The sequence below is a fragment of the Paramisgurnus dabryanus genome, chromosome 9 (genome assembly GCF_030506205.2).
Source record: "Paramisgurnus dabryanus chromosome 9, PD_genome_1.1, whole genome shotgun sequence".
Taxonomy (NCBI): domain Eukaryota; kingdom Metazoa; phylum Chordata; class Actinopteri; order Cypriniformes; family Cobitidae; genus Paramisgurnus; species Paramisgurnus dabryanus.
Genome location: NC_133345.1, coordinates 11,155,086 through 11,171,233, shown reverse-complemented (window position 1 = coordinate 11,171,233; position 16,148 = coordinate 11,155,086). Strand labels below are relative to the sequence as shown.

The 16,148-nt window shown below is 36.8% G+C and overlaps 1 pseudogene; it reads left to right on the top strand.

The window, feature by feature from the left end:
- The first annotated feature begins 13,555 nt into the window (after positions 1–13,555).
- LOC141282532 (uncharacterized) lies at positions 13,556–14,755 on the top strand (annotated as a pseudogene).
- Positions 14,756–16,148: the final 1,393 nt, after the last annotated feature.

Sequence of the window (16,148 nt, the reverse complement as noted above, 5' to 3'; positions counted from 1 at the left end):
TGACACCTCTTCCTCCATCACTCCAAAGAAGCTTATATAGAAAAAACCCCAAACAAGGTTTGTACAATGTTATAAAAATCACAGTTTTTTTTTTGCTTTTTGACTTCACAAGATCATATTGTAGTAGTGTAGTCAGATGTTTACCATATCTTTAGAATTACAAAAACACACAAGGGAGGATGCTACCATACCTTTACAGCTGTGATTTTAGGATGTGTGCCATGGCAATAACACAGGTATGGTATTATTTAAAGACCATATGAATTATGAAATATGAATATTGTGACATTTCATGCATATATTAAAATATTATGATATTCCCATATCCTGTACCATGGTACCCCCACAGTTTTGGTAATGGTGAGGATGCAGGACTGATACTGCTTCCATGGTGCTGTAGACTCATTTAAACTCACTTTGTATAAAAAGCTTACTTTAAAACAACAACCTTCATGAACAGGCTATAACTTGATGCCTGCATACCTGATTGAGGTAAATGATTGAGATATTAAAGTAGAGAGGTTTCCTGATTGGCCAGAAACAGAATGGGCAACTCCCTTAATTCTTACAGAACCTAATTCAAAGAAAGATCATATGTAAGGGCTTTATCTACACCTGTTTACAATTAAAATTACATTTTAATGCAAAATTGTGCTCACAGTATTCCATATTTTGTGCAGAATTTCCAGTGGAATGAAGTGGAGGTAACCCCCTTCCCATATTTACACAATGATTTATGAAAACATATGTACAGTTGGCACATTAAATCCAACAATAATGTTCAAACCAAATCTAAATTTTCTGCTTTTCCATCCTTCTTTTTTGAGACAGAGATAAAAGAAGCCTTTTCTCAGTGGAGAGTCAGTAGTACAGCAGGTGAGGGATGAATGCAGTGGGCCAGGAGACAGACTGACTTATCAAAAGAGAATCTCTTTTATTAACCTCAGAGATTGACTATCAGCACTGGTGCAATGGGGCCTAAGGCATGACCCACTGAAACCCACAAACACACATACACAGCACATCACACACACTAAAACAACCCAAAGGGCTTTGTTGCTGTCTGATTGTAAGTGAAGAGATAAGAAGGTGGGGAGACAGTCAAACCCAGAGAGCACTTGATTAAGTCTGTGAAGTAATCAGACAAGTAGAACTATTTTTTTTTCAGTCTATTAAAGCAAACAGTGGGCTCTTGGGAATATATCTTCAGAGTCACGTAAGTCACATCAGAGTCAAATAAACACACCACCTACAACAAAGCCTCTCTCTATGCTTGCTGCAGGGCAGATGGTATTTCTTACAAAGCTGACAGGTATAAATGGAAATAATCATGAGGTTCATTCTTGAAAAACCTGTTTTGTCAGCATAAATTCTTTACTGTATCACACATACACACATGGCTGCTGTAAGGGACACATAATAGGCGCTTTATGACTCAACAGAAACTCATTTACTTGAAAGTTAAATCAACATATTAGGTTAATTACCATATACACTTTACTGTACAAAAATCCTGGTTGTCTTAAGTATAATCATCTTGAAACTCACTATTCTTTTATCTTGATGTGCTGTAATTTAAAAGTAGTTGAATTAGCTCAATAAAAAAGTTAAAAAGCTCAATTAGCTCAATGTTCAGTTTAATTTTATAAGTTACAGCAACTGCTCAGTAGTCAAGATAAAAAATAGTAAGTTAAAATGACTTGAAAATTCAAGTTGATTTAACTTAAAAATGTACGGCAACCAGGATTTTTTCAGTGCAAATAAAATGATAAACACAACATGAGAGATGTTTTCATAAGCACATATCTAAGTGAATTCTCAATCATAGCTTTCTGTCCTACCTCAAACTTGCACTTTGATAGGACCAATATATGAGGTATTGCATGCTTATGTATTTTTAAAGTCGCCATGAAAATAAAATAAAAAACTGTAATTTGTTTTGGAATATTATGGTATTATCTGTGAGCTTCATAATTTAAAAAAAAATTAATGTGCCCTCATAATCTTTAATCAGAAACGCAATTCCCCCCCCTTCTCAAAATGATCTCTCTTTACTTTCAGTCTTATGGTATGGCAGGTGGGCAGGGTTCGGGAGAAGATCGCTGCGCTTAACAATTAGCAACACGACCCAACTTCAAATGATCCAGAAAAATCTCAATGGACAAATAAAAATCTAGCCCTACCTTATTTCATTTCAGAAGCCTGTTTCAATCGGATATACAGTCTTGTTCAAAATAATAGCAGTACAATGTGACTAACCTGGGTTTTGACTTTATTCCCCGATAACGTTCACTCTTAGCGTGCTAAGAAGACTCAAAAAGATATATCTTACCAAAGTTGTTGATGTTCCTAAGTGTGTTCCCCGAAGTGTCTCTTAAGAAGCTTCTTAACACGCTGCCTCTAAGAACGACGTACAATGGCGCTGTCCCAAGTGAAGGTGCTGAATTATTTGCAATCGATCACTCAGGGATCGATTTTCCACTTCACGCGAAGGTGCATTACGACGTTAAGAAAGACAACACGTTATATACAAATGGAACATTACTCAAATTATTCCAGTCACATTTATTTTAACATAGTTTAAGTTATCCGTAAAATATAGACTATTAATTAAATGATCAAATTGTCAGTAATACGGGTAGACGAACCGGGTATCCCTCGCTATTTATCCACCCTCCTTATCCCATTGTGCCACTTGTGCCGCTTCTTGACATGGGTTTTGACTTTAAAAAAATATGTAATACACTTTTATACGACTGTTAAGGTACTTAACAATCAGAATTGATTGCAGTATTTCTGTTTAATGCGGTAGGCTATTGCTTACCATTAATGTTTTCAATAAAAAGCAACCTAGGTAGAGAATATGGTCTGAGAAGATCAAGCAGCTCCATAATGAGTTGTCTTGGAAGGCGATTTTTTTATTTAGCCTCGTCAGGCAAAATGTCAAAAGGTTTAAGGGTTGACGAATAAATAAATTGGCATGGACTTAACAGTTACGCGGCCGGTGTTGTGTGGAAGTCTGTTTCCCCTATGTTTCCCTTTAGTCTAGTGTTTTTATAGCATTTTTATCACATTATACGTTTATTATTTATATACATTGAAACTTTTAATGGCTACTGAGATGTATATGTGTGCATTTATGTAATGTATCTTGACTGTTCTTGATTGTAAGTCATTTATTTTTACAGTATGAATCATATTATATGTATAATATATATTTATTATGTTTGGAAACATAACAGTTTTAAAACAAACAGTAGAGAAAAAAAGAAAAGAAAAGAAAAAGACAGGCTATGTTAAAAGACATAAAACTGTCACATATGAAATATTTAATAAATTGTATAATAGAATACATGATAATATTGCTTTTTAGTATAACCAATTGAAATCTTTAATCTTTCTAAATAAATTATAAATGTAACGTGATGAAAACGCTATAAACATAGAGGGAACAGACTTCAATGAGGAACAAACACCGGCGCCGTCTTTGATTCATTAGTTCTGATACCAAATAAAGTCAACTGCATCAATAGTCCTGTATCCATTGCAAACATATTTTATTATAAGTCTTAAAAATGTCCATAACATAAAATCATTGTCAGCATACCATAGTTTGACTTGTACTGCGCTGCGCTGATTTCTAAAGACTGCGACGATAGCGTTTTGCGCTCAAACAACGCTAAGAGAGAGCTTACGAATGGTCCAGACCAACCTTACGAAAGTGTGACTTACAGAAGATATACTTAGCGTACGAACGTTTTGGGAATCATGCCATAGAGTTAAGAGAGAGGTTAAGGAATAGGTTAAGAACTACTTAGCGATAAGAACGTTTTGGGGAACCGGGCCCAGAATAATCAAGGTTTTTAGTATATTTTTTATTGCTACGTGGCAAACAAGTTACCAGTAGGTTCAGTAGATTCTCAGAAAACAAATGAGACCCAGCATTCATGATATTTACGCTCTTAAGGCTGTGCAATTGGGCAATTTGTTGAAATGGGTGTGTTCAAAAAAATAGCAGTGTGGCATTCAATAACTGAGGTCATCAATTTTGTGAAGAAACAGATGTGAATCAGGTGGCCCCTATTTAAGGATGAAGCCAACACTTGTTGAACATGCATTTGAAAGCTGAAAATGGGTCGTTCAAGACATTGTTCAGAAGAACAGCGTACTTTGATTAAAAAGTTGATTGGAGAGGGGAAAACCTATAAAGAGGTGCAAAAAATGATAGGCTGTTCAGCTAAAATGATCTCCAATGCCTTAAAATGGAGAGCAAAACCAAAGAGACGTGGAAGAAAACGGAAGACAACCATCAAAATGGATAGAAGAATAACCAGAATGGCAAAGGCTCAGCCAATGATCACCTCCAGGATGATCAAAGACAGTCTGGAGTTACCTGTAAGTACTGTGACAGTTAGAAGACGTCTTTGTGAAGCTAATCTATTTTCAAGAATCCTCCGCAAGGTCCCTCTGTTAAAAAAAAGGCATGTGCAGAAGAGGTTACAATTTGCCAAAGAACACATCAACTGGCCTAAAGAGAAATGGAGGAACATTTTGTGGACTGATGAGAGTAAAATTGTTCTTTTTGGGTCCAAGGGCCACAGGCAGTTTGTGAGACGACCCCCAAACTCTGAATTCAAGCCACAGTACACAGTGAAGACAGTGAAGCATGGAGCATGATATGGGCATGTTTCTCCTACTATGGTGTTGGGCCTATTTATCGCATACCAGGGATCATGGATCAGTTTGCATATGTTAAAATACTTGAAGAGGTCATGTTGCCCTATGCTGAAGAGGACATGCCCTTGAAATGGTTGTTTCAACAAGACAATGACCCAAAACACACTAGTAAACGGGCAAAGTCTTGGTTCCAAACCAACAAAATTAATGTTATGGAGTGGCCAGCCCAATCTCCAGACCTTAATCCAATTGAGAACTTGTGGGGTGATATCAAAAATGCTGTTTCTGAAGCAAAACCAAGAAATGTGAATGAATTGTGGAATGTTGTTAAAGAATCATGGAGTGGAATAACAGCTGAGAGGTGCCACAAGTTGGTTGACTCCATGCCACACAGATGTCAAGCAGTTTTAAAAAACTGTGGTCATACAACTAAATATTAGTTTAGTGATTCACAGGATTGCTAAATCCCAGAAAAAAAATGTTTGTACAAAATAGTTTTGAGTTTGTACAGTCAAAGGTAGACACTGCTATTTTTTTGAACACACCCCTTTCAACTAATTGCCCAATTGCACAGCCTTAAGAGCGTGCATGTCATGAATGCTGGGTCTTGTTTGTTTTCTGAGAATCTACTGAACCTACTGGTAACTTGTTTGCCACGTAGCAATAAAAAATATACTAAAAACCTTGATTATTCTGGTTAGTCACATTGTACTGCTATTATTTTGAACAAGACTGTACGTCACCGTATGGAAACTTTGAATATTTAAATAACTTTTCGGTTACATTGGGGTCATTGTTACATTTACATAGTACATATAATTTCAATCATCCATTACAATAGAATGGGTTTAGTTTAGGGTTAGTTGCATGTAATTATACATAATTTACTATAATATTTACAGGTAATGTGTGTAACAAAGGCACAAAATATTTTTTTACCCATTTTTTATTATTGTGTAACGATAGTTTGTTGCTGCCTATTTGGTCATTCAGTTATGCAGTAATCATTCTTTTTTCTTTTTTTTCCCTAAATGTTTTGTCATACGCTTTCAATTTCAATGTTTTTTTATGTGGTGAATGTAATTTCAAAAATTACATTCAATGTGGTTGGAAAGAAAAATAATTTATCACTGCGTGTAGTTTTGACAGCACAATTGCAATTTACTTAAAACTATAAAGCAAACTTTAAACTTATGTTTCCATTTTAGTGGGTGGAAATTTGTTACAATGTGCTTTGCTCTCTTAATGTGCTCTGATTCTGAGTGGAATGTTGTGGAATTCTGTGTTTTAAAAAATGATGTAATGCTGAAAAAAGTTTCAGTCTGCTATAATTCAATTCCAGTTATTTATTCTTTAAAGGGGCCATGACATGAAAATCTGACTTTTTCCATGTTTAAGTGCTATGATTGGGTCCCTAGTGATGCTATCAACCTAGAAAATTTGAAAAAGATCAACCCAGTAACTTAGTTTTGGTAAACCATTCTCTACAAGCACATGAAAAAATAGGTCGTTGAAATTTGGCTCTCCTTATGATGTCATAAGGAGCTCTTATTATAATAATCCAACCCCTTAATCCAACCACAGCACTGCCATTTAGTGCAGAGAGAAAATAATTCACAGAACAATTGAGTTTCAATTTCAACAAACCACCATCATTGTGATCAGTGTTTGCACTTGATCTGCACATGTGCATTTTAGAGGACACACCCAAAATGGCACATTTTTGCACACACCTACAAAGTGGTAATTTTAACATGCTATAATAAATTATTTATATGGTATTTTGAGCTAAAACTTCACACATGTGCTCTGGGGACACCAAAGATGTATTTGACATCTTAAAAAAGTCCTGTGACATGGGCCCTTTAAGTATATAGCTCTGTTATAAGCACGACAACATTAAGTCAGCATTAACCCAAAAATGTACTTTATGCATCTACATTTATGCATTTGGCAGACACTGATATTCAAAGTAACGTATACTGTATTTAATCCCTTTTTTATTCAGTATGTGCGTTCCCTAGGGATCGAACCCATGACCAGTGTGTTGCTACTGCATGCTCTGCCAAACATGACTGTTTCACAATTTCACTGTTGTGTATTGTGTCATCTGCACTTATCATTTACTTATCTAATTTTCTTTTAACAGGTTTTTTTATTGAGATAATATGACAAAGTACAAAACATACAGAGAGAAACATTAATGTGAATTGAAACAAAATGGTCAGAATGCTACAAAATCCGAGTGTATTTTTCGTTTACACTTGTGTGCAGATTATTAACATCTGAGCAATGCGTGCAGTTTCATAGTTTTACTATAAACTGTGCCAGACTCTGCATTCCAGCTCTAAACAACAGCAGAAACACACATACACCAACAAAGTTAACTGATTATGGTACATAAGCGATTGCACACCCATACAAACCTCTTCACACATATGGTGAAAGTTTCATAAAATTTAAACGATATACACGCAGTATACAGAGCAGAGCCATTAAGCTTTTGTGTACAAATGAGAAAGTCTTCTAATGACAGGCCTGTTAAAAAACAGCCCACATGCGCTCACACATGCAGTGGGGAACTGCACATATGTTTGCTCACATAAAACACCAGATTTAGAGAACGCTTTTATCCCGGGGAGAAATGACGATATGGAAAAGACTATAGTAAGAAGGAATGCTGAATGTGCTTATGGGAAATGTCCTCATGATCAGGGGTTAAATTGAGCTGGAATGATCCTGAATGGAATTTTAGCACCTTGGATTCAAAAAAAGAAGTACTATCATTGGCTGTTTGTCAGTCTGCAATGATGCAGTTTGATAAAGAACACACATTCCATAGCCATTTAGTAAGAAAAAACCCTTTGAAAAACATTATATTACGCATTGTTTCCCTTTCGTTCATGGCTAACTCATTTTTGGTTTCCTAGCAAATATACTAGTGTACTTCAACAAAAGGATTTCAACAGTTAAGCAACGTATTGCCTCAGGACCAGCACCAGATTTTAAGATTCTCCCACCTCCATATCCCTGATAAAGCGCTGCTCATGATGGATCAGAGGATTTGAACATACTGTGCTGGTTTGGATCTTGTGGAGTCTTGTGCTGTTTTTTATTACTGCATGTTAGAATGCTGTTCCACTGCAATTAGCATCTTAGTCACACTGCGACAGTCTATTTTGGTCTCCATCCCCCGTTCTCTGCTCTTCTTTCCATCCATCTCTCTTCTGATGTCCTTCATTACTAATATCAACCTTCATTTTTTCTCTATGTAACATTTCTATAATTATTGTAATTTGTTTTACTTTCTAACTATAAATCTTTGTCCTGAGCTCTTACATTTTACAGTCAATCCTGCACCTCATAATGACATTAAATATCACATATGTGCTTTCTGATTGGCTGATTGTGCAGCAGATTCCCATACAGTTTGGGCAGACGTCTTTACCGCTGGAAACTTGCACATGTTAAGACACAGTGGTACACGTTTATACAAGAATGGTGGATCAGGATCATCATAAAAAAATCTGAAATTACATAATCTTTCTGCACCTCTTTCAGGTTTTGGTTGTTAGATGGGGTGTAGAACAATCCAAAAGTGGAGAGGAGGACACAATATAAATGAAACCGGCCTCTCTTCGGTATTATATAGTGACCCTGTACCACAAAATCAGTCATAAGATTTACACATACATCATCAAGCTTATTAAATAAATTGTTACGACAATATTATATCTATTTGAAAAATTGAGAAAATCGCCTTTAAAGGGAAAGTTCACCCAAAAATGAAAATTCTATCATTTACTCACCCTCATCTATGAGTTTTAATATTTTGACAAACACAAAAGAAGATATTTTTAAAAAAATATGGTAAGCACAAAGCTGCTGTCACCATAGACGTCCATAGTAGGAAAAACTAAAATAATGGAAGTATTGTGATAAATGATGATGAAGATATTTTGATAAATAATGTTAAAGGAATATTCCATTTTCTTAAAAGAAAAATCCAGATAATTTACTCAGCACCATGTCATCCAAAATGTTGATGTATTTCTTTGTTCAGTCGAGAAGAAATTATGTTTTTTGAGGAAAACATTGCAAGATTTTTCTCATTTTAATGGACTTTAATAGAGCCCAACACTTAATACTTAACTCAACACATAACAGTTTTTTTCAACTGAGTTTCAAAGGACTATAAACAATCCCAAACGAGGCATAAGGGTCTTATGTCATTTTTGACGAGAAAAATAAAAAATATGCACTTTTTAAACACAACTTTACGTCAAGAGGTCACAGAGGACGAACACGAAACTACGCTCCAGGGTTTACAAGTGTGGAGAAAGAGAACCGTTCCTACGTTGTTGTGTGTGGAATGATACCAATTAATGTCTTTGTGTCAGTTTATTGTTTACAATGGTCCACAAACGTGGGTTTTATATATGTAACACGTGACCTCTCTACGTCACTATGCATTTACGTGTGGTCACGCTGGCATCACAGGACCGGACCTAGACAAGAAGTTGTGGTTTAAAAGTGCATATTTTTATTTTTCTTGTCAAAAATGACAATCGTTTCGCTAGATAAGACCCTTAAGCCTCGTTTGAGATCGTTTTTAGTCCTTTGAAACTCCATTGAAAAAACTGTTAAGTGTTGAGTTAAGTGTTAAGTGTTGGGCTCTATTAAAGTCCATTAAAATTAGAAAAACCCTGCAATGTTTTCCTCAAAAAACATAATTTCTTCACGGCTGAACAAAGAAAGACATCAACATTTTGGATGACATGGTGGTGAGTAACTTATCTGGATTTTTTTTAAAGAAAATGGACTATTCCTTTACGCACACAGTTGACCCAACCCAGTCTCACCCCATGTCGTCAATATTTGACGACACTTGACCATTCGTCAATATGTGACGCGGAGGGTATACCTTTCGCGTCATTTTTTGACGAACTGGGGACTTCAATACTATTACGTCCGTTGCATTCTCTTCTCCTATTTTCTTACCAATTTCGCGTCGGTTTAGGGTTAGATTTACATAATGACATCCCTACCCAAACCTAACTCTAACCCCAACGCCAGGTGACAACTGTTTCTAACCCCAACGCCAGGTGACAACTGTTTAATTTCGCGTACACTGTTTAATTTCGCGTACACTGTTTAATTTTGCGTAATCTAACCCTAAATTGACGCGAAAATGGTAAGAAAATAGGAGAAGAGAATGCAACGGACGTAATAGTATTGAAGTCCCCAGTTCGTCAAAAAATGACGCGAAAGGTATACCCTCCACGTCACATATTGACGAATGGTCAAGTGTCGTCAAATATTGACGACATGGGGTGAGACTGTGTTAGTTGACCATACCCAATGAATTAGATTGTATTTGTTTTACCTAACATGGAAGTCAAAGGTTACAATCAGCTGTGTGCTTACCATCATTTATCAAAATATCTACTTTTGTGTTCGTCAAAATATAAAAACTCATACAGGTTTGTAACAATATGAGGATGAGTAAATGATGACAGAATTTTCATTTTTGGGTGAACTATCCCTTTACAAAATTACAAAAATAAAAGTTTTGATGATAGGAAGTTTATGGAACACGATATTTACAAAATATAAAAAAGTTTGCCATTAAAGAAAAAATCCATAATTATGACCCATACAGTATTATTGGCTATTTCTACAAATACACCTGGCTACTTATGACTGGTTTTGTGACATAATATTAAATGCCTCGTTGTTGCCAAAACTAAAACATTATGTTAAGAAACGTTAGTCGCGCAACCATTTTTGACATAATACTTGAACAAATAGACCTAAAGTAGACTTAAACTTTGAATAGATGGATGCTTGGGTATGTGCATGTGTAAGTGTAATACATAAATCTGATCACCACATGTTAACTGCGGAATGTCACAATTCCAATAACATTTGGTTTCCATAAGTAAGCTAACATAAGATGCAACACACATTCGTACAGTGTGTGGAATGCTTTTTATCACAAGAACACTAACACAAATAGTCCCACACAAACCACGGTTCATCCAAAACACTGAGTGGGCTTTAGATAAAACCAGGTCTTTTTCTTTATGAACAGACAACAGGCTATGTGTGAGGCTGCGATGAGCTGCTGTATAGAAAAAAATCCACGGCATACAAAAGGTCAGCCATGAAAATAAGTATTAACTTGACAATAATTGTGACTGACGTAAAGTGGCCGGTGTTGTCACGGTAACTGTACTGTGAATCTCTCATTTGTGAGTTTGTGTGCGTGCAGTTGACTCTGGTCATCTTGGTAATAAGACAAATGTGTGTGTGTGGTGATGAGGAGTCAGCCCACCCATATGCCAGTGATCATATTATGGGTCAAAACACGGTCATTCAGGGTCAAGTCTTGGTTAGCCTCTGCTACACACACACACCATCACACATGATGAGAAATACTTTTACAGTAGTAGGCTTTTTGTTAACACATTTGTTTTTCTATAATAGTGCAGACTTTCATGTCATTGTTCTTTTGCCCTAACATACACATTTCAATTAGGACATTTAATTTGTATGTGTTGTTTCCTAATGGCCTGTACATCATTTTTAGGTTTATCTGTGCTGGATGACATTTGTCTCTACTGTTTAGCCGAAATCTTCACTGCATGACAAACAATTCACAGTTGGAAATGGACACTGTGGAAAGATGGACTTATTCTCCTCAGAGAAATATTTCACACGCCTACAGAGTCTCACACATACATATCAACACCTAGTGTATTTTATGATCCAAACACCACCACACGCACACCTCTTGTCATTGACGCTGAGTCATGCTATTGGAAAATTCTTCGGAAACCTTGGAAATTCTCTCTCAGCCCCTCCGGGTTCTCACTTACTGTTTAACTTCCTCACTAAACAAACCCAAATGAGTAATTCACATCACTCAGAGAACCAGTTCTGTCCATTTCTCTCTTCATTTTATCCATTATTGCTGCTTGCTAAAGCTATTACTGTTTTAAGGGACCAGACTTATTTTTGCCTGACAGATGTGGAGTAGTGGAGATCCTATGCCATTTCTAGGGACAAGAATTGAGATATGGTGTGGGTTTGTTGGATTTTGGCCAGAAAGCATATATTCATTCAACATCATAGATACCACATAGCAACATGCTAAAACAACACCTTAGCAACCTACACTCTTAAAAAAGCTGGGTAAATTTCAACCCAGTGTTGGGACAAAAAGGGATAAATTCAGTTCGCTTGGTTTTGAGTTATTTCAGCCTGGTCTCACTGTTAATACATGGGGCTCTATCTTACACCCGGTGCAATGCAGCGCAATGCGCGACGCAAGTGTCTTTCGCTAGTTTCCACCCTAATTTTCACGTTTAGCGCCGCGTTGTTTAAATAGCAAATGCATTTGCGCCCCCTTTTGCGCCCATGGGCGTTCTGGTCTGAAAACGAGGTGTGTTCAGGCGCATTGTTGGCGCGTTGCTATTTTGAGGCAACTAAAATAGACTACGCCATTGACCAACAAAAACCTGGTCTAAAGTCTAAAGTCAATGGGGCAATGTGTTTTATGTTATTTAAAGAGCGCATTAGTAAAATGCGCCTATACACGGGAGGACAACGCGGGTTTGCTTATCACAAAGTACTTGAATGCGCAGCAGCACAAAAATGCTTTTAAATATGAAAGATTAAAGGTTTGAATGTAAAAGATTATTATTGAATCTCTTGGACATAAATGAGGACCGATTATGAGACGTTATAAGGCACAAAGAGCTGCTTCACCTGCAGCCTGGAAAGTAAATAAATGCTTTGCTTTAAACAAATGCATCTGTTTTTAAATGTTTTTTTAATGCTACCTCACGGAATTATTGTATATGATGACTCTGTACCTGCGGATATGGTGAGATGAGAAACATTTTTAAGTAACGCTTAAAAAAACTCTTTGCTAAAAAAACGCTGTCCAAAGTGCTAAAACGTGAGGAGAGCCGTTTGTAAATTCTTTATCTCCTGTTTGTTACAAATAAAGTATTTTTAGAGTACAACCCTTTTCTTAGATACTTGTAAATAATTATTTGATGATATTGGATAGCCATACATTTAAAGCAATTACAAGCCTGCTTTTTACTTCCATGACTAAAAGAAAACGGGTTTTAAAGGTTTTAATAAAAAAATAACAATTTCAATGAAGTGAAAAACAACATAATTATTTAACATTAATCTTAAACTGGGGATCTTCTTCCTCCGCTTAGTTTTTCAGTTTACAAAGTCCGTCATCTAAATAGGGATTAGACATAGCACCAGAGCAACTGGCTTTTAAAGGGGATGAGAGCTGTGACTCTCATTGGTTTACTGCACGTTACGCCCAAAATACTCCCATTACAATAGGACCTACCCTTTTCGACCATGCGCTCGGCGCAAAAACCATTTTTCCCGTCGTTAAATTAGCAAAAGTGGATTCGGACACGCCCATTTAGACGTTGCGCTGTGCGCTTTAGACAATGCGCTTAAATCGTTAAAATAGGGCCCGTAGTATTTACACGTAACTTTAAAAAACAAAAAACATATTTTTTGTACGTTTAAATAGATGCTAAAACGTACAATGTAGACGTATTTACAACATTTAAACGTAGCATTATTACGTTTTGACAGCTAAAAAAAACGTAAAACATTTACGTATCTTTCATTCCATAAAGATTACTGTATAAATTGCTTTTAACCATTTTAGCGATATGTTACCGCCTTAACCCTACCCCAAACCATACCCTAAACCCAAACCTTACCCTAAACCCAAACTCTTTTTATACAAAATGTTTAAATACGTAATGTATTCTTTTTATATTATGCAACGTAACGGACAGATATGTTTAGAAACATAAACTCAGCAAAAAAAGAAACGTCCCTTTTTCAGGACTGTGTATTTCAACGATAATGTTGTAAAAATCCAAATAACTTTACAGATCTTCATTGTAAAAGGTTTAAACATTGTTTTCCATGCATGTGCAATTAACCATAATCATTTAATTAACATGCACTTGTGAAATGGTCGTTAAGACCTTAACAGCTTACAGAGAGTAGGCATTTAAGGTCACAGTTCTAAAAACGCAGGACACTAAAGAGACGTGTCTACCAACTGTGAAAAACAACCAAAGAAAGATGCCCAGGGTCCCTGCTCATCTGTGTGAACGTGCATTAGGCATGCTGGAGGGAGGCATGATACTGCTGATGTGGCTAAGGCAATAAATTGCCATGTCCACACTGTGAGATGCCTAAGACAGCGCTACAAGGAGACAGGAAGGACAGCTGATCATCCTCGCAGTGGAAGACCACGTGTAACAACACCTGCACAGGATTGGTACATCCGAATATTACACCTGCGTGACAGGTACAGGATGGCCCAACAATTGTCCGAGTCACACCAGGAACACACAATCCCTCCATCAGTGCTCAGACTGTCAGCAATATGCTGAGAGAGGCTGGACTGAGGGCTTGTAGGCCTGTTGTAAGGCAGATCCTTACCAGACATCACCAGCAACAACGCCGCCTATGGGCACAAACCCACCTTCGCTGGACCAGACAGGAGTGGCAAAAAGTGCTCTTCACTGATTAGTCACGGTTTTGTCTCACCAGGGATGATGGACGGATTCGTGTTTATCGTCAAAGGAATAAGCGTTACACCGAGGCCTGTACCCTGGAGCGGGATCGATTTGGAGGTGGAGGGTCCGTCAAGGTCCGGGGCGGTGTATCACTTCACCATTGGACTGAGCTTGTTGTCATTGCAGGCAATTTCAATGCCTTGCGGTACAGGAAGACATCCTCTCCCTCATGTGGTACCCTTTATGCAAGCTCATCCGGACATGATCCTCCAGCAGGACAATGCCACCAGCCATACTGCTCGTTCTGTGCATGACAGCAATGTTTGTGTTCTGCCATGGCCAGCGAAGAGCCCGGATCTCAGTCCCATTGAGCAGGTCTGGGACCTGTTGGATCACAGGGTGAGGGCTAGGGCCATTTCCCCCAGAAATGTCCAGGAACTTGCAAGGGTCTTGGTGGAAGGGTGGGGTAACATCTCACAGCAGGAACTGACAAATCTGGTCCAGTCCATAAGGAGGAGATGCACTGCAGTACTTCAAGCCACACCAGATACTGACTGTTACTTTTGATTTTGAGCCTCCCTTCATTCAGGGACACATTATTCAATTTCTGTTAGTCACATGTCTGTGAAACATTTTTAGTTTATGTCTTATGGTGTTGACTCTTTTAGTATTCATACAAATATTTATACACATTAAGTTAACTGAAAGTAAAAACAGTTGAAAGTCAGGGGGCGTTTCTTTTTTTGCTGAGTTTATTAGTAACAATATAGCATTCAAAAGATATTTTAATGTTATACAGTCCTACGCAAAACACTTTATTAAAATCATTTAATGTTACTGTTTAAAAATTCATAACAGACAGACAAGTGTAATCACAACAACTTATTTATTGTGAATATTAAAATCAGTACCAAAAGTACTTAAAATGACAATGTGCTGCAGCCGCGGTCCTCTCTGGAGTATATGAAATAAAGTAAAGAGAAGTATTAAAGTTATTAATCCAAGAGTTTGATCAGCGTTGATCCGGCTTCCCTCTGTCACAAAACTTTTTTAATTTCAAACGTACACCAACGGAAATGGAAATGACGCAAATATGTCACGTGGCACTCAAAGAGCCAATGAGCTTTTGACACTGCCGTAAAGCAATGTGTCGTAAAGCTTCTTGAGGCGGGATATTTGAATTCACATTAACGAACGTGCGATCTGACTTTACGGTTGCTTATGAGAACTCTGATCAATATCGCTGGGTAAAGGGCTGATTTTGTATCTGTTCCTCGCAATCGTATGAATTTTGAAGATGTGGATTACAGCAAATGAATAAAAGTAACTTTTGTGAATTTATGTTGTATTTTGTTGTAATTATTGCTTAGTAGTATTAATAATGTATTGCATAAAAGACAGCAGGAGAAAACGCGTTTTTGTGTGTCATGGCAAACAAACTAAATATAAATACAGAAATGCTGTTCATTTTAAAGTTTTAAAATGTTAAATATTGTGAAATTCTCTGAATATCATAATAATATTATTAGGTAAATGGGTAAACTGTCTTGAATATATAAGTCAGAAAATATGACTGAAAACATGTCATTGTTATGAGTAAGAAACGCCAATGCCCGCGATTTTAATATTTATGAATAGGGATAACTTACGTACAAATTTGTACGTTTGTAAAGCTAAAAATACGTAAATAATTTGCGTATTAGTCCTGTCCAAACGTCGATATTGTACGTTTCAGTGTGTTTTAAATGTAAGTAAATGTACGTATTGTACAACCACACTGAAACATAAAAATACACATGTATTCTCATGAGATCACGTTGTTATTTTTAACCCAAATGCTGGGTAAATATTGGACAAAACACATGTTGGGTTATATGCTGGGTTGTT